The 21,895-nt window shown below is 47.0% G+C and overlaps 1 pseudogene; it reads left to right on the top strand.

Moving 5' to 3' along the window:
• The first annotated feature begins 17,140 nt into the window (after positions 1-17,140).
• LOC147958101 (uncharacterized) lies at positions 17,141-17,842 on the top strand (annotated as a pseudogene).
• The last annotated feature ends 4,053 nt before the right edge of the window (positions 17,843-21,895 follow it).

The raw sequence follows: 21,895 nt of genomic DNA, 5'->3' as shown, positions 1-21,895 counted from the left end.
GTTATATGCACGAGTAGAACACAAGTGAGTTGTGGACGATACAAGTCATACTGCCTACCAGCATGTCATACTTTGGTTCGGCGGTATTGTTGGACGAGACGACCCGGACCAACCTTACGCGTACGCTTACGCGAGACCGGTTCCCTCGACGTGCTTTGCACATAGATGGCTTGCGGGCGACTGTCTCTCCAACTTTAGTTGAACCGAGTGTGGCTACGCCCGGTCCTTGCGAAGGTTAAAACGGAGTCTATTTGACAAACTATCGTTGTGGTTTTGATGCGTAGGTGAGATTGGTTCTTACTTAAGCCCGTAGCAGCCACGTAAAACATGCAACAACAAAGTAGAGGACGTCTAACTTGTTTTTGCAGGGCATGTTGTGATATGATATGGTCAAGGCATGATGCTGAATTTTATTGTATGAGATGATCATGTTTTGTAACCGAGTTATCGGCAACTGGCAGGAGCCATATGGTTGTCGCTTTATTGTATGCAATGCAATCGCGATGTAATGCTTTACCTTATTACTAAACGGTAGTGATAGTCGTGGAAGCATAAGATTGGCGAGACGACAACGATGCTACGATGGAGATCAAGGTGTCGCGCCGGTGACGATGGTGATCATGACGGTGCTTCGGAGATGGAGATCACAGGCACAAGATGATGATGGCCATATCATATCACTTATATTGATTGCATGTGATGTTTATCTTTTATGCATCTTATCTTGCTTTGATTGACGGTAGCATTATAAGATGATCTCTCACTAAATTATCAAGAAGTGTTCTCCCTGAGTATGCACTGTTGCGAAAGTTCTTCGTGCTGAGACACCACGTGATGATTGGGTGTGATAGGCTCTACATTCAAATACAACGGGTGCAAAACAGTTGCGCACGCAGAATACTCAGGTTATACTTGACGAGCCAAGCATATACAGATATGGCCTCGGAACACGGAGACCGAAAGGTCGAGCGTGAATCATATAGTAGATATGATCAACATAATGATGTTCACCGATGAAACTACTCCATCTCACGTGATGATCGGACATGGTTTAGTTGATTTGGATCACGTGATCACTTAGAGGATTAGAGGGATGTCTATCTAAGTGGGAGTTCTTTAAGTAATATGATTAATTGAACTTAAATTTATCATGAACTTAGTACCTGATAGTATCTTGCTTGTTTATGTTGATTGTAGATAGATGGCTCGTGCTGTTGTTCCGTTGAATTTTAATGCGTTCCTTGAGAAAGCAAAGTTGAAAGATGATGGTAGCAATTACACGGACTGGGTCCGTAACTTGAGGATTATCCTCATTGCTGCACAGAAGAATTACGTCCTGGAAGCACCGCTGGGTGCCAGGCCTGCTGCTGGAGCAACGCCAGATGTTATGAACGTCTGGCAGAGCAAAGCTGATGACTACTCGATAGTTCAGTGTGCCATGCTTTACGGCTTAGAATCGGGACTTCAACGACGTTTTGAACGTCATGGAGCATATGAGATGTTCCAGGAGTTGAAGTTAATATTTCAAGCAAATGCCCGGATTGAGAGATATGGAGTCTCCAATAAATTCTATAGCTGCAAGATGGAGGAGAACAGTTCTGTCAGTGAGCATATACTCAAAATGTCTGGGTATAATAATCACTTGATTCAATTGGGAGTTAATCTTCCAGATGATTGCGTCATTGACAGAATTCTCCAATCACTGCCACCAAGCTACAAGAGCTTCGTGATGAACTATAATATGCAAGGGATGAACAAGACTATTCCCGAGCTCTTCGCGATACTGAAAGCTGCGGAGGTAGAAATCAAGAAAGAGCATCAAGTGTTGATGGTCAACAAGACCACTAGTTTCAAGAAAAAGGGCAAAGGAAAGAAGAAGGGGAACTTCAAGAAGAACAGCAAACAAGTTGCTGCTCAAGAGAAGAAACCCAAGTCTGGACCTAAGCCTGAAACTGAGTGCTTCTACTGCAAGCAGACTGGTCACTGGAAGCGGAACTGCCCCAAGTATTTGGCGGATAAGAAGGATGGCAAAGTGAACAAAGGTATATGTGATATACATGTTATTGATGTGTACCTTACTAATGTTCGCAGTAGCACCTGGGTATTTGATACTGGTTCTGTTGCTAATATTTGCAACTCGAAACAGGGGCTACGGATTAAGCGAAGATTGGCTAAGGACGAGGTGACGATGCGCGTGGGAAACGGTTCCAAAGTCGATGTGATCGCGGTCGGCACGCTACCTCTACATCTACCTTCGGGATTAATATTAGACCTAAATAATTGTTATTTGGTGCCAGCGTTGAGCATGAACATTATATCTGGATCTTGTTTAATGCGAGACGGTTATTCATTTAAATCAGAGAATAATGGTTGTTCTATTTATATGAGTAATATCTTTTATGGTCATGCACCCTTGAAGAGTGGTTTATTCTTATTGAATCTCGATAGTAGTAATACACATATTCATAATGTTGAAGCCAAAAGATGCAAAGTTGATAATGAAAGTGCAACTTATTTGTGGCACTGTCGTTTAGGTCATATCGGTATAAAGCGCATGAAGAAACTCCATACTGATGGACTTTTGGAACCACTTGATTATGAATCACTTGGTACTTGCGAACCGTGCCTCATGGGTAAGATGACTAAAACACCGTTCTCCGGTACTATGGAGAGAGCAACTGATTTGTTGGAAATCATACATACCGATGTATGTGGTCCGATGAATATTGAGGCTCGTGGCGGATATCGTTATTTTCTCACCTTCACAGATGATTTAAGCAGATATGGGTATATCTACTTAATGAAACATAAGTCTGAAACATTTGAAAGGTTCAAAGAATTTCAGAGTGAAGTTGAAAATCATCGTAACAAGAAAATAAAGTTTCTGCGATCTGATCGTGGAGGAGAATATTTGAGTTACGAGTTTGGTGTACATTTGAAAAACTGTGGAATAGTTTCGCAACTCACGCCACCCAGAACACCACAACGTAATGGTGTGTCCGAACGTCGTAATCGTACTTTACTAGATATGGTGCGATCTATGATGTCTCTTACTGATTTACCGCTATCGTTTTGGGGTTATGCTCTAGAGACGGCTGCATTCACGTTAAATAGGGCACCATCAAAATCCGTTGAGACGACGCCTTATGAACTGTGGTTTGGCAAGAAACCAAAGTTGTCGTTTCTTAAAGTTTGGGGCTGCGATGCTTATGTGAAAAAGCTTCAACCTGATAAGCTCGAACCCAAATCGGAGAAATGTGTCTTCATAGGATACCCAAAGGAAACTGTTGGGTACACCTTCTATCACAGATCCGAAGGCAAGACATTCGTTGCTAAGAATGGATCCTTTCTAGAGAAGGAGTTTCTCTCGAAATAAGTGAGTGGGAGGAAAGTAGAACTTGACGAGGTAACTGTACCTGCTCCCTTACTGGAAAGTAGTTCATCACAGAAAACTGTTTCAGTGACACCTACACCAGTTAGTGAGGAAGCCAATGATAATGATCATGAAACTTCAGATCAAGATACTACTGAACCTCGTAGATCAACCAGAGTAAGATCCGCACCAGAGTGGTACGGTATCCTGTTCTGGAAGTCATGCTACTAGATCATGATGAACCTACGAACTATGAAGAAGCGATGGTGAGCCCAGATTCCACAAAGTGGCTTGAAGCCATGAAATCTGAGATGGGATCCATGTATGAGAACAAAGTATGGACTTTGGTTGACTTGCCCGATGATCGGCAAGCAATTGAGAATAAATGGATCTTTAAGAAGAAGACTGACGCTGATGGTAATGTTACTGTCTACAAAGCTCGACTTGTCGCAAAAGGTTTTCGGCAAGTTCAAGGGATTGACTACGATGAGACCTTCTCACCCGTAGCGATGCTTAAGTCCGTCCGAATCATGTTAGCGATTGCCGAATTTTATGATTATGAAATTTGGCAGATGGATGTCAAAACTGCATTCCTGAATGGATTTCTGGAAGAAGAGTTGTATATGATGCAACCGGAAGGTTTTGTCAATCCAAAGGGAGCTAACAAAGTGTGCAAGCTCCAGCGATCCATTTATGGACTGGTGCAAGCCTCTCGGAGTTGGAATAAACGTTTTGATAGTGTGATCAAAGCATTTGGTTTTATACAGACTTTCGGAGAAGCCTGTATTTACAAGAAAGTGAGTGGGAGCTCTGTAGCATTTCTGATATTATATGTGGATGACATATTGCTGATTGGAAATGATATAGAATTTCTGGATAGCATAAAGGGATACTTGAATAAAAGTTTTTCAATGAAAGACCTCGGTGAAGCTGGTTACATATTAGGCATTAAGATCTATAGAGATAGATCAAGACGCTTAATTGGACTTTCACAAAGCACATACCTTGACAAAATTTTGAAGAAGTTCAAAATGGATCAAGCAAAGAAAGGGTTCTTGCCTGTGTTACAAGGTGTGAAGTTGAGTAAGACTCAATGCCCGACCACTGCAGAAGATAGAGAGAATATGAAAGATGTTCCCTATGCATCAGCCATAGGATCTATCATGTATGCAATGCTATGTACCAGACCTGATGTGTGCCTTGCTATAAGTTTAGCAGGGAGGTACCAAAGTAATCCAGGAGTGGATCACTGGACAGCGGTCAAGAACATCCTGAAATACCTGAAAAGGACTAAGGATATGTTTATCGTATATGGAGGTGACAAAGAGCTCACCGTAAAAGGTTACGTTGATGCAAGCTTTGACACAGATCCGAACGATTCTAAATCGCAAACCGGATACGTGTTTACATTAAACGGTGGAGCTGTCAGTTGGTGCAGTTCTAAACAAAGCGTCGTAGCGGGATCTACATGTGAAGCGGAGTACATAGCTGCTTCGGAAGCAGCGAACGAAGGAGTCTGGATGAAGGAGTTCATATCCGATCTAGGTGTCATACCTAATGCATCGGGTCCAATGAAAATCTTTTGTGACAATACTGGTGCAATTGACTTGGCAAAGGAATCCAGATTTCACAAAAGGACCAAACACATCAAGAGACGCTTTAGCTCCATCTGGGATTTAGTCCAGGTGGGAGACATAGAGATTTGCAAGATACATACGGATCTGAATGTTGCAGACCCATTGACTAAGCCTCTTCCACGAGCAAAACATGATCAGCACCAAGGCTCCATGGGTGTTAGAATCATTACAGTGTAATCTAGATTATTGACTCTAGTGCAAGTGGGAGACTGAAGGAAATATGCCCTAGAGGCAATAATAAAGTTATTATTTATTTCCTTATAATCATGATAAATGTTTATTATTCATGCTAGAATTGTATTAACCGGAAACATAATACATGTGTGAATACATAGACAAACAAAGTGTCACTAGTATGCCTCTACTTGACTAGCTCGTTAATCAAAGATGGTTATGTTTCCTAACCATGAACAATGAGTTGTTATTTGATTAACGAGGTCAGATCATTAGTTGAATGATCTGATTGACATGACCCATTCCATTAGCTTAGCACACGATCGTTTAGTATGTTGCTATTGCTTTCTTCATGACTTATACATGTTCCTATGACTATGAGATTATGCAACTCCCGTTTGCTGGAGGAACACTTTGGGTGCTACCAAACGTCACAACGTAACTAGGTGATTATAAAGGAGCATTACAGGTGTCTCCGAAGGTAGATGTTGGGTTGGCGTATATCGAGATTAGGATTTGTCACTCCGATTGTCGGAGAGGTATCTCTGGGCCCTCTCGGTAATACACATCACATAAGCCTTGCAAGCATTACAACTAATATGTTAGTTGTGATATGATGTATTACGGAACGAGTAAATAGACTTGCCGATAACGAGATTGAACTAGGTATTGGGTACCGACGATCGAATCTCGGGCAAGTAACATACCGACGACAAAGGGAACAACGTGTTGTTATGCGGTCTGACCGATAAAGATCTTCGTAGAATATGTAGGAGCCAATATGGGCATCCAGGTCCCACTATTGGTTATTGACCAGAGACGTGTCTCGGTCAAGTCTACATTGTTCTCGAACCCGTAGGGTCCGCACGCTTAAGGTTACGATGACAGTTACATTATGAGTTTATGCATTTTGATGTACCGAAGGTTGTTCGGAGTCCCGGATGTGATCACGGACATGACGAGGAGTCTCGAAATGGTCGAGACGTAAAGATTGATATATTGGAAGCCTATGTTTGGACATTGGAAGTGTTTCGGGTGAAATCGGGATTTTACCGGGTTACCGGGAGGTTACCGGAACCCCCCGGGAGCCATATGGGCCTACATGGGCCTTAGTGGAAAGGAGAAAGGGGCAGCCCAAGGTGGCTGCGCCAGTTCCCCCTCCCCTAGTCCTATTAGGACTAGGAGAAGGTGGCCGGCCCCCCTCTCTCTCTTTCCCCCCTTGGGAATCCTACTTGGAATAGGATTGGGGGGGGGAGTCCTACTCCCGGAAGGAGTAGGACTCCTCCTGCGCCTCCCTCCTTGGCCGGCCAGCCTCCCCCCCTCTACTCCTTTATATACGGAGGCAGGGGACACCTCTAGACACACAAGTTGATCCACGTGATCTATTCCTTAGCCGTGTGCGGTGCCCCCTGCCACCATATACCTCGATAATACTGTAGCGGAGTTTAGGCGAAGCCCTGCTGCTGTAGTACATCAAGATTGTCACCACGCCGTCGTGCTGACGGAACTCTTCCCCGACACTTTGCTGGATCGGAGTCCGGGGATCGTCATCGAGCTGAACGTGTGCTCGAACTCGGAGGTGCCGTAGATTCGGTGCTTGATCGATTGGATCGTGAAGACGTACGACTACTTCCTCTACGTCGTGTCATCGCTTCCGCAGTCGGTCTGCGTTGGGTACGTAGACAACACTCTCCCCCTCGTTGCTATGCATCACATGATCTTGCGTGTGCGTAGGAAATTTTTTGAAATTACTACGAAACCCAACAGCCTCTCCCTTGGAGCGACGTCCATCTCCCCAATAACTGGCATCCGTCCGCCGACCGGGTCCCGATCCTGCCGGTCCCGACGAGCGGCCGTGCGTGCGACCAGGAGATCGAGCGCCGCCGCCACCTCCTCCCCGACGACCTCTTCTACGACCCCAGGTATGCCCCCGACTCCGGGCTCTGGGACACCTGGTTTCGTGACGAGCACGACACCAGGCGCGCGTCCTTCTTCGCAGGCACCTCGACAGGGCCGCGGCGGCCACGACAGGAGTGGGGGCGTACCCGGGTGCGCGGCTTGACGCCCACGCCGTCGCCTTCACCGTCACCGTCGCCACCTCCCCCTCCTCGCATGACAGCGGAGGAGGAGGCCCGTCTCCTGCAGCGTGTCATGGACGACTCCATGAACACGCACGACGAGCGGCAGTGGCACGGCCTGGAGGAGACCATGGCCCTCTCCGCCGCCGGGGACGTTGCCTTCCCGGAGATGGCGGCCGTCACGGAGGAGCCGACGGAGGAGGCATTGCCGGCCGCGTTCCAGCAGCTGCTGGGCCAGGGGTGGGGCTGGTCCTGCACTGCTCCGGAGATGGCCGCCGGCGTGGGCGTGAACTGGTGCCCACTCCGCCGCGGTCACCGGAGCGGGAGGCGTCGCCCCGGGAGGAGGTGGTGCAGGTGTTGGGGAACGTAGCATAAATTCAAAATTTTCCTATGTGTCACCAAGATCTATCTATGGAGTCATCTAGCAACGAGGGAGGAGTGGATCTACATACCCTTGTAGATCGCGTGCGGAAGCGTTCAAGAGAACGGGGTTGATGGAGTCGTACTCGTCGTGATTCAAATCACCGATGATCCTAGTGCCGAACGGACGGCACCTCCGCATTCAACACACGTACGGAATGGAGACGTCTCCCACGCCTTGATCCAGCAAGGAGGAGGGAGAGGTTGATGGAGATCCAGCAGCACGACGGCGTGGTGGAAGTAGCGGGATTCCAACAGGGCTTCGCTAAGCGCTGCGGGAGGAGGGAGATGTGTCACGGGAGGGAGAGGGAGGCGCCAGGCCTTAGGTATCGTTGCTCCTCCTTTTCCCCACTATATATAGGGCCAAGGGAGAGGGGGGAGGCGCAGCCCTTGCCCCTTCCTCCAAGGAAGGGTGCGGCCAAGGGGGGGAGGAGTCCATCCTCCCCAAGGCACCTCGGAGGTGCCTTCCCCTTTTAGGACTCTCCCCTTTTTTCTCTCTCTTGGCGCATGGGCCTCTTGGGGCTGGTGCCTTTGGCCCATATAGGCCAAGGCACACCCCCTACAGCCCATGTGGCCCCCCGGGGCAGGTGGCCCCACCCGGTGGACCCCCGGGACCCTTCCGGTGGTCCCGGTACAATACCGGTGACCCCGAAACTTGTCCCGATGGCCAAAATAGCACTTCCTATATATAATTCTTTACCTCCGGACCATTCCGGAATTCCTCGTGACGTCCGGGATCTCATCCGGGACTCCGAACAACTTTCGGGTTACCGCATACTAATATCTCTACAACCCTAGCGTCACCGAACCTTAAGTGTGTAGACCCTACGGGTTCGGGAGACATGCAGACATGACCGAGATGACTCTCCGGTCAATAACCAACAGCGGGATCTGGATACCCATGTTGGCTCCCACATGTTCCACGATGATCTCATCGGATGAACCACGATGTCAAGGACTTAATCAATCCCGTATGCAATTCCCTTTGTCTAGCGGTATTGTACTTGCCCGAGATTCGATCGTCGGTATACCGATACCTTGTTCAATCTCGTTACCGGCAAGTCTCTTTACTCGTTCCGTAACACATCATCCCGTGATCAACTCCTTGGTCACATTGCGCATATGATGATGTCCTACCGAGTGGGCCCAGAGATACCTCTCCGCTTACACGGAGTGACAAATCCCGGTCTCGATTCGTGCCAACCCAACAGACACTTTCGGAGATACCTGTAGTGCACCTTTATAGTCACCCAGTTACGTTGTGACGTTTGATACACCCAAAGCATTCCTACGGTATCCGGGAGTTGCACAATCTCATGGTCTAAGGAAATGATACTTGACATTAGAAAAGCTTTAGCATACGAACTACACGATCTTTGTGCTAGGCTTAGGATTGGGTCTTTGTCCATCACATCATTCTCCTAATGACGTGATCCCGTTATCAATGACATCCAATGTCCATGGTCAGGAAACCGTAACCATCTATTGATCAATGAGCTAGTCAACTAGAGGCTTACTAGGGACATGGTGTTGTCTATGTATCCACACATGTATCTGAGTTTCCTATCAATACAATTATAGCATGGATAATAAACGATTGTCATGAACAAGGAAATATAATAATAACCAATTTATTATTGCCTCTAGGGCATATTTCCAACAGTCTCCCACTTGCACTAGAGTCAATAATCTAGTTCACATCGCCATGTGATTAACACTCACTGGTCGCATCGCCATGTGACCAACATCCAAAGAGTTTACTAGAGTCAATAATCTAGTTCACATCACTATGTGATTAACACTCAATGAGTTCTGGGTTTGATCATGTTGCTTGTGAGAGAGGTTTTAGTCAATGGGTCTGAACCTTCCAGATCCGTGTGTGCTTTACAAATCTCTATGTCATCTCCTAGATGTAGCTACCACGTTCTATTTGGAGCTATCCCAAATAACTGTTCTACTTGGAGCTATTCTAAATTGTTGCTCCATTATACGTATCCGGTATCTCTACTCAGAGCTATCCGGATAGGTGTTAAGCTTGCATCGACGTAACCCTTTACGACGAACTCTTTTACCACCTCCATAATCGAGAAAATTCCTTAGTCCACTAGTTACTAAGGATAACTTTGACCGCTGTCCTGTAATCCATTCTTGGATCACTCTTGTACCCCTTGACTGACTCATGGCAAGGCACACTTCAGGTGCGGTACACAGCATAGCATACTGTAGAGCCTATGTCTTAAGCATAGGGGACGACCTTCGTCCTTTCTCTCTATTCTGCCGTGGTCGAGCTTTAAGTCTTAACTTCATACCTTACAACTCAAGCAAGAACTCCTTCTTTGACTGATCCATCTTGAACACCTTCAAGATCATGTCAAGGTATGTGCTCATTTGAAAGTACCATTAAGCGTTTTGATCTATCCTTATAGATCTTGATGCTCAATGTTCAAGTAGCTTAATCCAGGCTTTCCATTGAAAAACACTTTCCAAATAACCCTACATGCTTTCTAGAAATTCTACATCATTTCTGATCAACAATATGTCAACATATACTTATCAGAAATTCTATAGTGCTCCCACTCACTTCTTTGGAAATACAAGTTTCTCATAAACTTTGTATAAACCCAAAATCTTTGATCATCTCATCAAAGCATACATTCCAACTCCGAGATGCTTACTCCAGTCCTTAGAAGGATTGTTGGAGCTTTGCATACTTATTAGCATCTTTCAGGATTGACAAAACCTTCTGGTTGTATCACATACAACCTTTCCTCAAGAAAATCATCGAGGAAACAATGTTTTGACATCCTATCTGCAAGATTTCATAAATAATGCAGTAATCGCTAATATAATTCCAACAGACTCTTAGCATCGCTACGAGTGAGAAAGTCTCATCATAGTCAACTCCTTGAACTTGTCGGAAAACATCTTAACGACAAGTCGAGCTTTCTTAATGGTGACATTTACCATCATTGTCCGTCTTCCTTTTAAAATCCATCTGCACTCAACAGCCTTACGACCATCGAGCTGTTCTGCCAAAGTCTACACTTTGTTTTCATACATGGATCCTCTCTCGGATTTTATGGCCTCGAGCCATTTATCGGAATCCGGGCCCACCATCGCTTCTCCATAGCTTGCAGGTTCATTGTTGTCTAGCAACGTGACTTCCAAGACAGGATTACGTACCACTCTGAAGTAGTGCGCATCCTTGTCATCCCACGAGGTTTGGTAGTGACTTGATCTGAAGTTTCATGATTACTATCATAAGCTTCCACTTCAATTGGTGTAGGTGCCACAGGAAGAACTTCCTGTGCCCTGCCACACACTAGTTGAAGAGACGGTTCAATAACCTCATCAAGTCTCCACCATCCTCCCACTCAATTCTTTCGAGAGAAACTTTTCCTCGAGAAAGGACCCGATTCTAGAAACAATCCTTTATTGCTTTTGAATCTGAGACAGGAGGTATACCCAACTGTTTTGGGTGTCCTATGAAGATGCATTTATCCGCTTTGGGTTCGAGCTTATCAGCCTGAAACTTTTTCACATAAGCATCGCAGCCCCAAACTTTTAAGAAATGACAGCTTAGGTTTCTCTAAACCATAGTTCATACGGTGTCATCTCATCGGAATTACGTGGTGCCCTATTTAAAGTGAATGTGGTTGTCTCTAATGCCTAACCCATAAACTATCGTGGTAATTCGATAAGAGACATCATGGTATGCATCATATCCAATAGGGTGCAGTTATGATGTTCGGACACACCATCACACTATGGTGTTCCAGGCTGTATTAGTTTTGAAACAATTTCCACAATGTCTTAATTCTGCGCCAAACTCGTAATTCAGATATTCATCTCTATGATCATATCATAGATATTTTTATCCTCTTATCACGACGATCTTCCAACTTCACACTGAAATTACTTGAACCTTTCAATAATTCAGACTCGTGATTCATCAAGTAAATATACTCAACATCTACTCAAATCATCTGTGAAGTAAAAACATAACGATATCCACTACATGCCTCAGCACTCATTGGATTGCACACATCAAAATGTATTACTTCCAACAGGTTGCTTTCTAGTTCCATTTTACTGAAACCGAGGCTTTCAGTCATCTTGCCCATGTGGTATGATTTGCATGTCTCAAGTGATTCAAAATCAAGTGAGTCCAAATAGTCCATTTGCATGGAGTTTCTTCATGCATATACACCAATAGACATGGTTCACATGCCTCAAACTTTTCAAAACGAGTGAGCCCAAAGATCCATCAACATGGAGCTTCTTCATGCGTTTTATACCGATATGACTTACGTGGCTGTGCCACAAGTAGGTGGTACTATCATTACTATCTTTTGGCATGAACATGTGTATCACTACGATCGAGGTTCAATAAACCATTCATTTTAGGTGTAAGACCATTGGAGGTATTATTCAAATAAACAGAGTAACAATTATTCTCCTTAAATGAATAACTGTATTGCGATAGACATAATCCAATCATGTCTGTGCTCAACGCAAACACAAATCTCGATGGTAGAGGGAGCGTGCGATGCTTGATCATATCAAGATTGGAAACATTTCCAACACATATCTTCAGCTCACCTTTAGCTAGTCTCCGTTTATTCCGTAGCTTTTATTTCGAGTTACTAACACTTAGCAATCGAACCGGTATCTAATACCCTGGTGCTACTAGGAGTACTAGTAAAGTACACATTAACATAATGTATATCCAATATACTTCTATCGACCTTGCCAGCCTTCTAATCTACCAAGTATCTAGGGTAATTCTGCTCCAGTGGCTATTCCCTTTATTACAGAAGCACTTAGTCTCGGGTTTGGGTTCAACCTTGGGTTTCTTTACTAGAGCAGCAGCTGAATTGCCGTTTTATGAAGTATCCCTTCGTGCCCTTGCCCTTCTTGAAACTAGTGGTTTCACCAACCATCAACAATTGATGCTCCTTCTTGATTTCTACTTTTGTGGTGTCAAACATCACGAACATCTCAAGGATCATCATACATGTCCCCGATATATTATAGTTCATCATGAAGCTCTAGCAGCTTGGTGGTAATGACTTCGGAGAAACATCACTATCTTATCTAGAAGATCAACTCCCACTTGATTCAAATGATTGTTGTATTCAGACAATCCGAGCACAAGCTCAACAATTGAGCTTTTCTCCTTAGTTTGCAGGTTAAGAAAATCGTCGGAGGTCTTATACCTCTTGACGTGGGCACGAGCCTGAAATTCCAATTTCAGCCCTCAAAACATCTCATATGTTTCGTGACGTTTCAAAACGTCTTTGGTGCCTCAACTCTAAACCGTTTAACTGAACTATCATGTAGTTATCAAAACGTGTATGTCAGATGTTCGCAACATCCACAGACAACATTCGAGGTTTAGCACACTGAGCGGTGCATTAAGGACATAAGCCTTCTAAGAAGCAATGAGGACAATCCTCAGTTTACGGACCTAGTCCGCATAATTGCTACTATCAACTTTCAACTAATTTTTCTCTAGGAACATATCTAAACAGTAGAACTATAGCGTGAGCTACGACATAATTTGCAAAATCCTTTTTGACTATGTTCAGGATAATTAAGTTCATCTTATGAACTCCCACTCAGATAGACATCCCTCTAGTCATCTAAGTGATTACATGATCCGAGTCAACTAGGCCGTGTCCGATCAACACGTGAGACGGACTAGTCAACGTCGGTGAACATCTTCATGTTGATCGTATCTTCTATACGACTCATGCTCGACCTTTCGGTCTTCTGTGTTCCGAGGCCATGTTTGTACATGCTAGGCTCGTCAAGTTAACCCTAAGTGTTTTTGCATGTGTAAAACTGTCTTACACCCGTTGTATGTGAATGTAAGGATCCATCACACCCGATTAACACGTGGTGCTTAGAAACGATGAACTGTAGCAACGGTGCACATTTAGGGGAGAACACTTCTTGAAATTTTAATGAGGGATCATCTTATTTACTACCGTCGTTCTAAGCAAATAAGATGTATAAACATGATAAACATCACATGCAATCAAATAGTGACATGATATGGCCAATATCATATTGCTCCTTTTGATCTCCATCTTCGGGGCTCCATGATCATCATTGTCACCGGCATGACACCATGATCTCCATCATCATGATCTCCATCATCGTGCCTTCTTGAAGTTGTCACGTCATCTATTACTTCTACTACTACAGCTAACGGTTAGCAATAAAGTAAAGTAATTACATGACGTTTATGTTGACACGCAGGTCATAAATAAATTAAGACAACTCCTATGGCTCCTGCCGGTTGTCATACTCATCGACATGCAAGTCGTGATTCCTATTACAAGAACATGATCAATCTCATACATCACATATATCATTCATCACATCCTTTGGGCCATATCACATCACATAGCATACCCTGCAAAAACAAGTTAGACGTCCTCTAATTGTTGTTTGCATGTTTTACGTGGCTGCTATGGGTTTCTAGCAAGAACGGTTCTTACCTACGCAAAGACCACAACGTGATATGCCAATTGCTATTTACCCTTCATAAGGACCCTTTTCATCGAATCCGATCCGACTAAAGTAGGAGAGACAGACACCCGCTAGCCACCTTATGCAACTAGTGCATGTCAGTCGGTGGAACCAGTCTCACGTAAGAGTACGTGTAAGGTCAGTCCGGGCCGCTTCATCCCACGATGCCGCCGAATCAAGATAATACTAGTAACGGCAAGCATATTGAACAAAATCAACGCCCACAACTACTTTGTGTTCTACTCGTGCATAGAAACTACGCATAGACCTAGCTCTGATACCACTGTTGGGGAACGTAGCATAAATTCAAAATTTTCCTACGTGTCACCAAGATCTATCTATGGAGTCATCTAGCAACGATGGAGGAGTGGATCTACATACCCTTGTAGATCGCGCGCGGAAGCGTTCAAGAGAACGGGGTTGATGGAGTCGTACTCGTCGTGATTCAAATCACCGATGATCCTAGTGCCGAACGGACGGCACCTCCGCGTTCAACACACGTACGGAACGGAGACGTCTCCCATGCCTTGATCTAGCAAGGAGGAGGGAGAGGTTGATGGAGATCCAGCAGCACGACGGCGTGGTGGAAGTAGCGGGATTCCAACAGGGCTTCGCTAAGCGCTGCAGGAGGAGGGAGATGTGTCACGGGAGGGAGAGGGAGGCGCCAGGCCTTAGGTATCGTTGCTCCTCCTTTTCCCCACTATATATAGGGCCAAGGGAGAGGGAGGAGGCGCAGCCCTTGCCCCTTCCTCCAAGGAAGGGTGCGGCCAAGGGGGGGAGGAGTCCATCCTCCCCAAGGCACCTCGGAGGTGCCTTCCCCTTTTAGGACTCTCCCCTTTTTTCTCTCTCTTGGCGCATGGGCCTCTTGGGGCTGGTGCCTTTGGCCCATATAGGCCAAGGCACACCCCCTACAGCCCATGTGTCCCCCCGGGGCAGGTGGCCCCACCCGGTGGACCCCCGGGACCCTTCCAGTGGTCCCGGTACAATACCGGTGACCCCGAAACTTGTCCCGATGGCCGAAATAGCACTTCCTATATATAATTCTTTACCTACGGACCATTCCGGAATTCCTCGTGACGTCCGGGATCTCATCCGGGACTCCGAACAACTTTCGGGTTACCGCATACTAATATCTCTACAACCCTAGCGTCACCGAACCTTAAGTGTGTAGACCCTACGGGTTCGGGAGACATGCAGACATGACCGAGATGACTCTCCGGTCAAGAACCAACAGCGGGATCTGGATACCCATGTTGGCTCCCACATGTTCCACGATGATCTCATCGGATGAACCACGATGTCAAGGACTTAATCAATCCCGTATGCAATTCCCTTTGTCTAGCGGTATTGTACTTGCCCGAGATTCGATCGTCGGTATACCGATACCTTGTTCAATCTCGTTACCGGCAAGTCTCTTTACTCGTTCCGTAACACATCATCCCGTGATCAACTCCTTGGTCACATTGCGCATATGATGATGTCCTACCGAGTGGGCCCAGAGATACCTCTCCGCTTACACGGAGTGACAAATCCCAGTCTCGATTCGTGCCAATCCAACAGACACTTTCGGAGATACCTGTAGTGCACCTTTATAGTCACCCAGTTACGTTGTGACGTTTGATACACCCAAAGCATTCCTACGGTATCCGGGAGTTGCACAATCTCATGGTCTAAGGAAATGATACTTGACATTAGAAAAGCTTTAGCATACGAACTACACGATCTTTGTGCTAGGCTTAGGATTGGGTCTTTGTCCATCACATCATTCTCCTAATGACGTGATCCCGTTATCAATGACATCCAATGTCCATGGTCAGGAAACCGTAACCATCTATTGATCAACGAGCTAGTCAACTAGAGGCTTACTAGGGACATGGTGTTGTCTATGTATCCACACATGTATCTGAGTTTCCTATCAATACAATTATAGCATGGATAATAAACGATTATCATGAACAAGGAAATATAATAATAACCAATTTATTATTGCCTCTAGGGCATATTTCCAACAGCAGGCACCTCCGGCCGTCCAACCAGCCCCCGTGTACCACGCACCGCCGGCCCATTTGTGGACGCCGCCGGCCTACGTCGACCTCGTCAGTGACGAGGACGACACCGGCGGCCAGTGAAGACGGCGACGGCCACGGAACCGACGGGCGCGGCAGGAGCGCGCGGGAGGAGTTTTTTTTTATTTTGTTTTCATATGTTAATTATGAAACTGGGCCTTTTAAGTGGCCGTGGAAACTGGGCCGTTTTGTGGCCGACCCCTATATATGTTTTATGTTTTTTTAAATGCGTTTATTTACTTTTTTAGTTATTTCATTCCAGTTTTCATTTTTTTATTCACGTCCACCCCGGACATGATTTGGGGTGCGGCCGCGCGGTGGGCCCATGCACGCCCCATCTGACAAAGCCGGACACGGGCGAACTCATCGGCGCCCCAAAGGGACAAATCCGGCCAATCCGAACGTCCGTTTGGGGTCGCGCGGTGGAGTTTGCCTCAGCGGCCACACGCTCGTCGTATACATGGATTATCCTGGGTTTTTTAAGAAAAGACCTAAGGCCAGATATATTAGAGCAACTCTAGTAGACCCCGCAAAATCTCGACCCACAAAACATGTTTGCAGTTTGACAAAGATCTCGTTTACGGGTCGAGAACGAGTGCGCCCGAACAGAAACCGTAGATAAAATTGCATAATTTGAAAAAACAGTTTCGCGGGAGAAATTGCACCTCGTGGACGCGAGTAGTTCATCACGTACTACATATATTTACATGATCAAACACTACAAACACTAGTTCATACTACATACTACATCGGTACTAGTACTAGAGGGGTGGGGATCTCACGGCGGCGAGCTCGCGCCATGGACGATACCGTGGAGGAGCTCAATCCTCCTCGCCGGAGCTGCCGAGGTCGATGTACTTCGCCCTCTGCTCCTCGCAGATGTGCCGCCACTCGTCGTCCTTCTCCTTGGCGGCGAGGTTGGCTGCGATCGCCTGCTGGAACTCGAGGTCTTCGAGCTCCTCGTGGTGGCGCCGGCGCTCCGCCTCCTCGCGTAAGCTCCGCTCGGCAATGGCAGTCGCAACCGCGTTGACATCGGCGATGAAGTCCTCCGGCCCGACGACTCCGCGGCGGCCGAGCTCCTCGGGCTCCTCCTTGACGGGGACGAACTCGAAGTCCTCCGGCTCCTCCGACCACTCCCTCTTCACGGGGAGAAGGCCCGTGCCGGAAGAGGAGGAGCTCCCGGCGTAGGAAGATCTCGCCACGGAGGAGAAGGGCGCGGCAAAGGACGGGGTACGGCCGTGCCGACAGTCGTACCCGTCCGTCTCGCGGACCTGGAAGCTCGACGGCGGCGAGAGGCCGCGGTTGATCCAATTCGTCGCCCCGCGCTTCCTCGTGTCATTCGACCGGACGCGCTGCTCGCGCTCGGGGTCGCTGCCGCCACCAGATCTGCTGTCGAAGCTGCGTCCGAAGCTCCACATGTGGCCCCACATGGCGGCTGGAGGCGGAAGGGGGTCGCCGGCGGCGAGAAATGTGGATAGGGGGGGTGGGGAATTGCGTAGCTCGGCGGCGGCGGGGGATAGGGTTTCGACCCGCAAACGTGCCACGAACCCGTAGATATAGTGGTCGGGGCGTGCGGTTTGCGGGCCGCGGTAAATTTTTTTACGGGCCGGGCGAGTATGTGGGCTCTGTTCTGGCCGGAATATTGGGCCGAGCCCACATACTCGCTGTAATTTTGCGGGTTTGCGGCTTTTACGGGGTCTGCTAGAGTTGATCTTAGGCTGGTCATAATGAAAGTTTATGCCCGGATGGACGGTCTGGTAACTGACCGGTCAAGAAAACCCGACCCAAACGGCTCCTCATATCGGCTCCACGCGTCTGTGCTGATCAACACCCCTCATATCCATCCCTAATTTGAGATCGATATGGGAGGCCCGAGCGCGTCCAGGCGTGTTCGCCACGTCGGACACGGCCCATGGTGGCCCATCCTGACCCCATATATATCCGTCGGCATCCGCATCCCGGACCTAGTCCTAGCCACTTTACTTCACTCCACCCCGTACCCAAGCTCCCTTTCGGCGATCTCCGGCGAGGCGGGCATCAGATCCGACTCTAAGCCAGTCCTGAACCATCAACCATGGTGTATGCGCTTGACCAAGTTCCGATTTAATCCAACGGAAATCCATCGTGTCAGTGCAATGGGTGCTCGGATTTGCCGTTGTCGGAAGCTTGAGGTCAGTCTACCACCCCATCTCCGTTACGGAGAAGTTCTACTTCCATGAAAAAGACGCTAAGGGCGCTGGCAAGGGCGAGGGCAAGGACAACCATGAATGATCTTTGTCCATAATTTATTAGCATGTCTATCATGCCAATTTTTGGTAGTCTCATGGCATGTATTGATATAGTAGCCATGGATGATTGTAGAGCTTGTGCGATGCATGCACGGTTGTATGGATTTGGGGTTCGCTAAATAAGGTGTCCAGTTGTGAAATTGAAAATTTGACAGGTGACTGCTCACTGTCCGCAGACGCGCTCGGGAGCATCCGCAGACGTTTGAGGGCCGGATTAGCTATATCAGGGCAAGTCGTTACAAACTCACCCATACAGAAAAATAAAATTATATTTAAATTCTTTGGGGCTCGAGCCGCAACTCGGCCCAACCTTTATTTCCTGGTTGCAATTCCACTCTCGATTCGCAACTTGGTCTCAACATTTTTTTGTCCTAATTGCAGGTCCAGCCCTACACTCGCAACTGGGGTTCGACCTTTGTTTTGTCCCAGTTGAAAGTCCATCCTCGAGTCACAACTAGGGCCGACCATTTCCCCACGGTTGCAATTCCACTCTTGAATCGCAATTGGGCCCCGACATGTTTTGTCCTAACTGCAAATCCACACCTCGACTCGCAACTGGGGTCCAACCTTTTTTTGTCCCAGTTGGAAGTGCACCCTCGATTCGTATCTAGGGCCCAACCTTTTTTTGGTCACAGTTCCAAGTCCACTCTCGACTCACAAATAGGGCCAGACCTTTTCTTTTGTTCAAGTTGCAAGTGCACCCTCGACTCAGAAATAGGGCTCAACTTTTTTTATCTAAGTTACAAGTCCACTCTCAACTCACAACTGGGCCCTGCTAGTTCTTGAGCTTGTGTTGGTTTTTCTCTTGAAGAGGAAAGGGTGATGTAGCAAAGTAGATATAAGTCTTTCCCCCAGCTAGAGAACCAAGATATCAATCTAGTAGGAGACAACACACAAATCACCAATACTTGCACAAAAAATCAAACAACTTGCACCCAACGCGATAAAGGGGTTGTCAATCCCTTCACGGTCACTTGCAAAACTGAGATCTGATAGAGGTAGATGAAACTAAACAAAAGATAAAGTAAATATTTTTGGGTTTTTTGGTTTATAGACCGGAAAGTAAAAGATTGCAAAATAGTAGATCGGAAACTAATACGGTGGAAAATAGTAGATCGGAAACTTATATGATGGAAAATAGACCCGGTGGCCTTAGGTTTCACTAGAGGCTTCTCTCAAGATAGCAAATAATACGTTGGGTGAACAAATTACTGTCGAGCAATTGATAGAAAAACACAAAGTTATGACGGTATCTAAGGCAATGATTATGAAATATATGCATCACGTCCGTGGCAAGTAGACCGAAACGATTCTGCATCTACTACTATTACTCGACACATTGACCGACTCCTGCCTGCATCTAGAGTACTAAGTTCATGAAGAATAGAGTAACACATTTGTTGGAAATATGCCCTAGAGGCAATAATAAAGTAGTTATTATTATATTTCTTTGTTCATGATAATTGTCTATTGTTCATGCTATAGTTGTGTTATCCGGAAATCGTAATACATGTGTGAATACATAGACCACAACACGTCCCTAGTGAGCCTCTAGTTGACTAGCTCGTTGATCAAAAGATAGTCATGGTTTCCTAACTATGGACATTGGATGTCATTGATAACGGGATCACATCATTAGGAGAATGATGTGATGGACAAGACCCAATCCTAAGCATAGCTTAAAGATCGTGTAGTTCGTTTGCTATAGCTTTTCCGAATGTCAAGTATCATTTCCTTAGACCATGAGATTGTGCAACTCCCGGATACCGTAGGACTGCTTTGGGTGTGCCAAACGTCACAACGTAACTGGGTGACTATAAAGGTACACTACGGGTATCTCCGAAAGTGTCTGTTGGGTTGGCACGAATCAAGACTGGGATTTGTCACTCCGTATGACGGAGAGGTATCTCTGGGCCCACTCGGTAATGCATCATCATAATGAGCTCAATGTGACCAAGTGGTTGATCACGGGATCATGCATTACGGTACGAGTAAAGTGACTTGCCGGTAACGAGATTGAACGAGGTATTGGGATACCAACGATCGAGTCTCGGGCAAGTAACGTACCGATTGACAAAGGGAATTGTATACGGGATTGATTGAATCCTCGACATCGTGGTTCATCCGATGAGATAATCGAGGAGCATGTGGGAGCCAACATGGGTATCCAGATCCCGCTGTTGGTTATTGATCAGAGAGTCGTCTCGGTCATGTCTGTGTGTCTCCCGAACCCATAGGGTCTACACACTTAAGGTTCGGTGATGCTAGGGTTGTTGAGATATTAGTATACGGTAACCAAAAAGTTGTTCGGAGTCCCGGATGAGATCCCGGACGTCATGAGGAGTTCCGGAATGGTCCGGAGATGAAGATTTATATATAGGAAGTCAAGTTTCGGCCATCGGGAAAGTTTTGGGGGTAATCAGTATTGTACCGGGACCACCGGAAGGGTTCCGGGGGTCCACCGGGTGGGGCCACCTATCCCGGAGGGCCCCATGGGCTGAAGTGGGAGGGGAACCAGCCCCTAGTGGGCTGGTTCGCCCCCCATGGGCCTCCCCCTGCACCTAGGGTTGGAAACCCTAGGGGTGGGGGCGCCCCACTTGCCTTGGGGGGCACTCCACCCCCTTGGCCGCCGCCCCCCCTTGGAGATTGCATTTCCTAGGGCCGGCGCCCCCCTAGGGGTCCTATATATAGTGGGGGGGAAGGGAGGGCAGCCGCACCCTAGCCCCTGGCGCCTCCCTCTCCCTCCCGTGACACTTCTCCCTCTCCCTGAGCTTGGCGAAGCCCTGCCGAGATCACCGTTGCTTCCAGCACCACGCCGTCGTGCTGCTGGATCTCCATCAACCTCTCCTTCCCCCTTGCTGGATCAAGTTGGAGGAGACGTCTTCCCAACCGTACGTGTGTTGAACACGGAGGTGCCGTCCGTTCGGCGCTAGGTCATCGGTGATTTGGATCACGACGAGTACGACTCCATCAACCCCGTTCTCTTGAACGCTTCCGCTCGTGATCTACAAGGGTATGTAGATGCACTCCCCTCTCCCTCGTTCCTAGATGACTCCATAGATTGATCTTGGTGATGCGTAGAAAATTTGAAAATTATGCTACGTTCCCCAACAGTGGCATCATTAGCTAGGTCTATGCGTAGTTTCTATGCACGAGTAGAACACATAGCAGTTGTGGGCGTCGATATTGTCAATTTACTTGCCGTTACTAGTCTTATCTTGATTCGGCGGCATCGTGGGATGAAGCGGCCCGGACCGACCTTACACGTACGCTTACGTGAGACTGGTTCCACCGACTGACATGCACTAGTTGCATAAGG

Source organism: Triticum urartu, chromosome 7A (genome assembly GCF_056163025.1).
Source record: "Triticum urartu cultivar PI428250 chromosome 7A, HENAU_Tu73, whole genome shotgun sequence".
Classification (NCBI taxonomy): Eukaryota; Viridiplantae; Streptophyta; class Magnoliopsida; order Poales; family Poaceae; genus Triticum; species Triticum urartu.
The sequence above is the reverse complement of the archived record's forward strand: the minus strand, read 5'-3'. Positions and strand labels throughout refer to the sequence as shown.